Raw genomic sequence first — 8,327 nt, 5'->3', positions numbered from 1 at the left:
TTTCAGGATTGCATAGGATCTGAAAATCTGTTCAAGGTAAGGCCAAGTTCTGTTGGTGAAGTGGTCAGTATCACCCGTAAATAGGTGCATTTCAACCTGGAAAATTCCATGGACACAATGCACTAAGCTGGTTTCTAAGGGAGGGCCTTTTTGGTGTGCTGAAGGAAGGGTGAGGTTTCTTTGCAGAGACTAGGTCTCACTGGCCTCCAGGCCTCACCAAGTACATCTTGCTTGTATAAGAGTTTTTTAAACAGGCATGAGCCGGACTCAGAAATCCTCAAGAATTCAGGATGTCAGCAAAGGTCTAAATCTGTGTTTTATAACAGTGAAATTATTTACACTGAGTCAGGAATTTTCACTACCACAGTTAAGTCTGACTATCCCCCTTCCTGAACACACCACACAGGCATGCTTGGTGGTTCAAGATGACACTCATTTGCAATTTGTGCCCCAAAGTCAGAAGTTCAAGTGCTATTTATTATTTTTAAAAAATTAGTTTTACTACATTTATTTTGTGTGCAGTCATGTGTATATGTGTGGGGCATGATCATGCAATGGCATGCATGTGAAGGTCAGAGGTCAGCTTTCATGGAGTCGGTTCTCTCATTTTGTCAGTCCTGGGGAATGAATTCAGGTCTTCCGGCTTGGTGTAGGTGCCTTTACCCACTGAACCATCTTTCTGGCAATCACATGCTCTTTTCATCATGAGTGTAGTTGCAAAGCCCGAGGGATGCCTTTAAGACAACCCTTTCCAGAAAACATAGCTACAACTCTGTTAACATGTGGCATCTCATCACATTCTTCAACATGTCAATTTCCTGGGAGCAGACTGAGTATATTTAGTTCTAACATAAAAAGGAATTGAGAAATGAGATTACAAGTTGACTCCGTATAGTTGTCCTCCAACCTCAGGGCACCTGAACATGTGTGTGCACACATAATAACATTTTATTTTTAAGGTTATAGGCTGAGTAACTCTTTTCTAAAATCCTTGGGACCAGGAGTTTTTCATATTTTCTTTTTTACATTTTAGAATATTTGTATATGCTAGAGAAAATATCTTGAGGCTTGGAGCCAAGTTTAAACACAAAAATCTGTCTGTGTTTCCCATGCACCTATGCAGCTGGTAGGTGGCCTTACACAGTCTTCTTAGTCTGCTTGTGTTTTGACTGTGGCCTGCTGCAGGAGGTCAGGTGTGGAATTTTCCATCTGCTGTGGCAAGCGAGTGGTCCAATGTGGTTCAGATGTTGGAGCATTTCAGACTTTATATTTCTGGATTTAGAAAACTTGGCCTGTTCTATGTCTAGAAAGAGTGGATTTATTTATTTTTCCATGTATAGTTCACCCAGAGGCTGTGAAGAGAAATCTCTCTCCTTGGGAAGGATGGGGCTTTTTAAAGTGATTTTGGGGTTTCGTTGGTCTGCATGACATACTGAAAATGAAAAGGATGCTTATGAGGTCATAATAAAGCCTCCGTGAAATTAGATGATAGATGAAAGAATAGTACGTGTTTAGCATCTTTCAGCCTCGTGATAACCTCTATGTCCACCCTCCAGACAGCCCTTTACTTGACACTACACTCCCTCACAAAGCTGGAGGTTGGTTACGGTTAAACACAAACCCTCCTCAGAAAGGAATCTCAAAGTCCTCCACTAGAAGTACACAGAGCACCTTAGCTGGATCTCTTTCAGAGCAGCAAAGAGCTGGGAAAAAGACCTGGACCCAAAATTTACAGAGATAAACATTGGAGTTGGGAAAAACTGGGAAAAAAGGAAACTCTAGCAAGTAGAACTTTACACAGGAAGATGAGTGTGGTGAGGGACTTCAACTTGCCTGTGCAGGTAGATGGGGGTGCAAATCTTTTAGGAAACAACTCAGCAATGCAGAGCTTAGATCTTAGCATCCATTTCCTTAGAACTGCTTATTCTAGAATTTTGTCATAAATTATCAGAATGATTAATGTCTGGATGCTTGAAGGTTAATTGCACCTCTTTTTTTGGTTTTTCGAGACAGGGTTTCTCTGTGTAGCTTTGGAGCCTGTCCTGGAACTCACTCTGTATCCCAGGCTGGCCTCGAACTCACAGAGATCTGCCTGCCTCTGCCTCCCAAGTGCTGGGATTAAAGGCATGCGCCACCACCACCGCCCAGCGCACTTTTTTTTTTTTTTTTAAGGAGCAAAAATTTGGAAACAATGGGATGAGTAGCATAACACATGGATTGAGTTTGAAGGTACTTTGAAGGACTGTCCCCAAAACAACAGTTGGAGACAAAATTCCAGCTCATGAAATTAGTTTAATGGGTTTGGCCAATATTGAAAGTTTAAGAACAGAGCAGAACAGAACAGGAAAAAAATAGAGTAAAGTAAAAAGGAGCAAACAGAACAGAAACTATCCCCAGGAGTCATGCAATGATGCTAAGAACTGTACCACACTGTTGTACCATTCAATGTTCCATGGAAAGGCCTGGCCAGGAAAAGCTAAGAAATGGAAATAAATGCAGAAAGCAGCAGAGGCTGCAACCTTCGGAGCTGGTAGGTTTGTCCATGTTTGTTGTGGCCCTTCCAGAGAGGAACCAATACAATGTAACAGTTTCAAAACTGACTGGTAGTTTGAGAAACACATCTGGAGCTAGTAACACCATGCAGAGTTAAATGACTTGACATTTGCTGGAGGGAAGGTCTTCCCATTCACTCCACAGATATACCGTGCACCTTGAGGCAGGTTCTGGACACTTGGGATACATCAGAAAAGAAAGAGGGAGTCTCAGGACATCAGAAAAAAAAAAGCTATATATGAATGAATGAATGATATAATCTGTTAAGGATAATAATTGCAATGGAGTAAAGGTATAAGAGTGGAGGAAAGGGAAGTCACGTTCCAGCTTTATTTTTTCCAGAGCTGAGGATTGAACCCAGGGCCTTGTGCTTGCTAGGCAAGCGCTCTACCACTGAGCTAAATCCCCAACCCTACACCCCAGCTTTTAAAGGCAAAGACTGAATTCATGATGTATGGGAAGGAGAAATCCAGGCAGAAGGGGCAATTAGGCCTCAAGGTAGGCGCATGCCTGTCTTATCCCAAAATGGCAGCAAGCCAGAGTATGGTGGGCAAAGAGTAGAGGCAGGGTTGGGATTTTACAGGACTGTGGAAGCTGAGGGCCCTGGGATGAGAGGACTGTGTGAGGTTTTAGAGGTTCTCTAAGGCTTTAACATTCACTCTGAATGAAATGGGGACTGAGCCTGACTGAGTTTAAATCCCTCAGTCACATAAAGGATCCTCCCGGCTGCTTTGTTAAATCTATTCATACTGATCAGTGGGAGAGAGGGAAGGCCTGAAGGATGACAGCAGAGATGGAGAGGTCTGGTGGTGGTTTAAGTCAGGGACCTGAACCCAGAGCAGTGGTTCTCAACCTGCGGGTCACGACCCCTTGTGCCAGACATCCTGCGTGTCAGACATTTACATTACAGTTCACAACAGCAGCAAAATTACAGTCATGAAGTAGCCACAAAATAACTTTATGGTTGGGGGGGTCACCACAACATGAGGAACTGTATTAAAGGGTCTCAGCGTTATGAGGGTTGAGAACCACTGCCCTAGAGGAAAGGAGTTGAGAAATGATTAAATTCTGGATATAATCTGAAGATGAAGTTCGTGAGATTTCCTGATGTGCTAGATATAGGCAGGAGTCAAAACCACTTAATTTGGTTTTTCTGAAGTATTTTTGGCACCAACGTATCTTACCTTCTTACATCTACTTCTTTTATCAATATGTAAGTTTTGATGTTTCTCCCAAACTGTCTTCAACTCTTATTCATTCTATGTCCTGAGACTTGATGAGACAATCCACCTGCAGTCATCCTATGACCTGGCAGTGAATTACTTGTTGTTAAAAAATAACCCTATGCATTGCAGGGTCATGGCGTCTGCCTGGACCACATGCTGACACTTCAAGTGTTTTGACTGCTGAACACATGGCTCTCTCTATCACCTCATCATTTCTATGCTTCTCGGCTTGCTCTTAAGAATGGGTGGAGACATCAGGTCACTGTTCTTATTCTCTCATTCCATAAACATCCATTTTGCTTCCAAATCCTTCCAGTTCTCCCTCTTAGAAGACCTAGCCTCAGGGCTATATCCTCAGTGAATTCTTAGTCAACAGCAACATTTATTTTATTTTTTTTTCTATTATCAGTACAAATGATACAGTACAAATTCTTATCATTATAGTGAAATGTTTCATTGAGGCTTGCCCAGTGACTGAGTAAAATCAAAACTTACAAGCCACAGTCATCCTAGGGTCCCCCCTGCTATGTAGCCTCCCTGGTTCTGTGGGTTGCAGTCTGATTGTTCTTTGCTTTATATCTAGTATCCACTTATGAGTGAGTACATACCATGTTTGTCCTTCTGGGTTTGGGTTACCTCACTCAGGATGATATTTTCTTGTTCCATCCATTTGCCTGCAAATTACATGCTGTCATTGTTTTTCTCTGCTGAGTAGTACTCCATTGTGTATATGTACCACATTTTCTTAATGCATTCTTCAGTTGACAGGCATCTAGGTTGTTTCCAGGTTCTGGCTATTTCAAATAATGTTGCTATGAACATAGTTGAGCATGTGTCTTTGTGGTATGATTGAGCATTCCTTGGGTATATGCCCAAGAGTGGTATGGCTGGGTCTTGAGGTAGATTGATTCCAAATTTTCTGAGAAACCACCATACTGATTTCCACAGTGGTTGTACAAGTTTGCATTCCTACCAACAGTGGAGGAGTGTTCCCTTTGCTCCGCATCCTCTCCAACATTGACTGTCATCAGTGTTTTTGATCTTAGCCATTCTGACAGGTGTAACATGGTATCTCAGAGTCGTTTTGATTTGCATTTCTCCGATGACTAAGGATGTTGAGCATTTCCTTAAATGGCTTTCAGCCATTTGAGATTCTTCTTTTGAGAATTCTCTGTCTAGCTCTTTAGCCCGTTTTTAATTGGATTGTTCAGTATTTTGATGTCTAGTTTCTTGAGTTCTTTATATACTTTGGAGATCAGTCATCTTTCAGATGTGGGGTTGGTGAAGGTCTTTTCCCATTCTGTAGGCTGTCTTTTTGTCTTATTGACTGTGTCTTTTGCCCTACAAAAGCTTCTTAGTTTCAAGAGGTCCCATTTATTAATTGTTGCTCTCAGTGTCCAGCAGCAGCATTTTATTTTATGTATTTATTATTATTGATTAGTGGTAGTAGTAGTGGCAGGTTTTTTTTTTTTTTTTGAGACAAGGTCTCACTGTGTAGCTCTGGCTGTCCTGGAGCTCACTCTGTAGACTAGGCTGGCCTCCAGCTCACAGAGATCCACCTGCCTCTGCCTCCCAAGTGCTGGGATTAAAGGCGTGTTCCCCTATACCCAGCTAACCCCAGCATTTCAAAGTAATGTCTCCTATAAGTTTGTTATCTTAGGCTCCACATTTAGGTCAGCAATATCTTTTAAGTGGCATGCAGTATTCATTGAAGCTTATTTTTTTTTCTTTTTTGCATATGACTATCCAATGATTCTAGTGCTGTTTGAACCATGAAATTACCTTCACATCTATTGATGTGTGGTGTTTCAATAGGTATGGCCCCCAAGGACTCATGTGTTTGAGTGCTTGGCCTATAAAGAGTGGCACTATTAGGAGGCGTGGCCTTGTTGGAGTGGGTGTGGCCTTTTTGGAGGAAGTGTGTCACTGTGGGTGGGGGTGGGCTTTGAGGTCTCATATATGCTCAAGACACACCCAGTGTGACAGTTCACTTCCTGCTCCTTGAGGATCAAGATGTAGAACTCTCAGCTCCTTTTCCATCACCATGTCTGCCTGCACACTGCCATGAAGATAATGGACTAACCTCTGAAACTGTAATCCAGCCTCAATTAAATGTTTTCCTTTATAAGAGTTGTCACAGGTGCGGGAGAGATGGCTCAGAGGTTAAGAGCACTGATTGCTCTTCCAGAGGTCCTGAGTTCAATTCTCAGCAACTACATGGTGGCTCACAACCATCTGTAATGAGATCTGGTGCCCTCTTCTGGCCTTCAGGTACACATGCAGACAGAACACTGTATGTATAATAAATAAATAAATAAATAAATAAATAAATAAATAAATAAATAAGAAAAAAGACAAGTGCTTTTAAAAAAAAAGAGTTGTCATGGTCTCTTTGCAGCAATAGACACCTTAAGACATGATGGAAGAGTAAAATGATATAATCACTTTAAAAATAATTTTGGCAATTAAAAAAAGTTAAATAGATACTGTATGATCCAATCCTTCTTCTCTTGGCTATTTACCTAAGAAAAAGAAATATAAGCATATTCAAAGATGTGTGTCTGAATGCTCTCCCTGACTTTATCATTATCAGCCCTGTGATGCTGTGTTTAGAATTAGTTCAACTGAATGGGAGTTAGAATCACTTGGGGGAGATAGGTATTTGAGCATTTCTGTGGAGATTATCTTGATAACCTAACTGAGGTGGGACTCCAACAACTGTGGGTGGCACCATTCCCTAGACGGGGGAATCCTGAACTATGTAAGGTACAGAAAGTGAGCAGAGCAATGGCATTCCTTCATCACTCTCTTCTTCTGACTGTGGGATAGTGTGGCCAGATGCTTCCAGCTCTTGTGCCTTGATTTCTCCATCATATCAGACTCTACACTTGTACTGTGAACCAAAATGATCCCTTCCTCCCTGAAGTTGCTTCTCTCAGCATATCTTACCACAGCAACAGGAAAATAAACTAAAACAAGCTCCAATCAAACAAAAATAACAACAAAGATCTATCTTGAAGGAATGGATAAACTCCAGCGTATTTCTACACTGGGGACTGCTACTTGGCAACAAAATTGCCTCCCAACACATGTCACAACATGAATGAATCTCAGAATTATTTTGCCCAGTGAAAGAAGCCAGACAAAGATGAGTACTGTAGCCGTTTGAATGAGAATGGCCCCCATAGGCTCATATATTTTAATGCTTGGTCCCCAGAGCCAGGGAGGCCAATGGTGTGGCAGGGGAGTCTCTGGAGCAGCCATTGTATGGAGAAGGGATTGCATCGGAGACCCCAAGATGTTGGAGATGACAGAGCTGTGAGATATCTGCCAAGGAAAGCTGCAGACAGGGAGTGGAGCCCTCTTAAGAGAGAGAAGTGGCCGGGTGGTGGTGGCGGCGGCGGCGCACGCCTGTAATCCCAGCACTTGAGAGGCAGAGGCAGGTGGATCTCTGTGAGTTTGAGGCCAGCCTGGTCTACAAAGCGAGTTCCAGGACAGGCACCAAAGCTACAGAGAAACCCTGTCTTGAAAAGCCAAGAGAGAGAGAGAGAGAGAGAGAGAGAGAGAGAGAGAGAGAGAGAGAGAGAGAAGTGTAGTGCTGTAGGCAGCATGGCAAGAAGAGAAATGTACTGTATATTCTCTACCATTGCATGTTGGAAGTATGTAATGTGATTTTTGCTTTGGTAGCGGTTTACTATTGAGAGATTGCTTTGAGTCTCAGAAGAGACTGGACTTTGAAACAGTGTTGAGACTGTGAAAGCTTATGGGGACTTTTGAATTTGGACCAAGTGTATTTTGTGTTATGATATGGCTACAAGCCTATGGGGGCCAGTGAGTTGAATGTTTTGGTTTGAATAATAATGGCCTCCCATAGGATCCATATGTTTGAATACTTGGTCCAGTTGGTAGAACTGTTTGGGAAGGAAAAGGAGGTGTTGGAGGAGCTATGTCTCTGGCGGGAGGAGGTGGCTTTGAGTTTTCAAAAGTTATGATAGTCCTGATTATCTCTCTGCCTTCTATTTGAACTTAAGGACGTAAGCTCTCAGCTACTGCTCCAGCACCATGCCTGCCTGGCTGCTGCCATGCTCCCCACCATGATGTCTACAGACTCTAATCCCAATAAACTGTAAGTCCCCATAAACTCTTCTTCTTTAAGTTGCCTTGGTCATGTGTCACGACCACCTCGACCAGCAAGGAAGATGCAACACCAGGCTCTTCTTTCAGCAGTTTACTCAGGAACCTTGAACAATCTTCTGACCCTGGGGAAAGCCCACCCACGACCTAAATAGTCCCTGGGTGTCCAACCCCAGCCTGCCACGTGGGCACTGCAGATAGGTCCAGGTTCACAGAAGCAAGCCAGATCCTAGGACCAAGCCAAATATGGAGTTGTTTACTCCCGAGAGCATTCACCATCTGGAAGGTGGGGGCGGAAGCCAGCGCCATCTTATGGGTGCGGCTGTGCGCAGCTCTCTACAGTCATGGAATCCCTTCACAGCAATAGGAAATTAACTAAGACAGTAGTCTATTTTAAAAAATCCATGATAAATT

Source organism: Onychomys torridus, chromosome 15 (genome assembly GCF_903995425.1).
Source record: "Onychomys torridus chromosome 15, mOncTor1.1, whole genome shotgun sequence".
In the NCBI taxonomy this organism is placed as follows: domain Eukaryota; kingdom Metazoa; phylum Chordata; class Mammalia; order Rodentia; family Cricetidae; genus Onychomys; species Onychomys torridus.
This window is presented reverse-complemented; position numbering follows the sequence as displayed.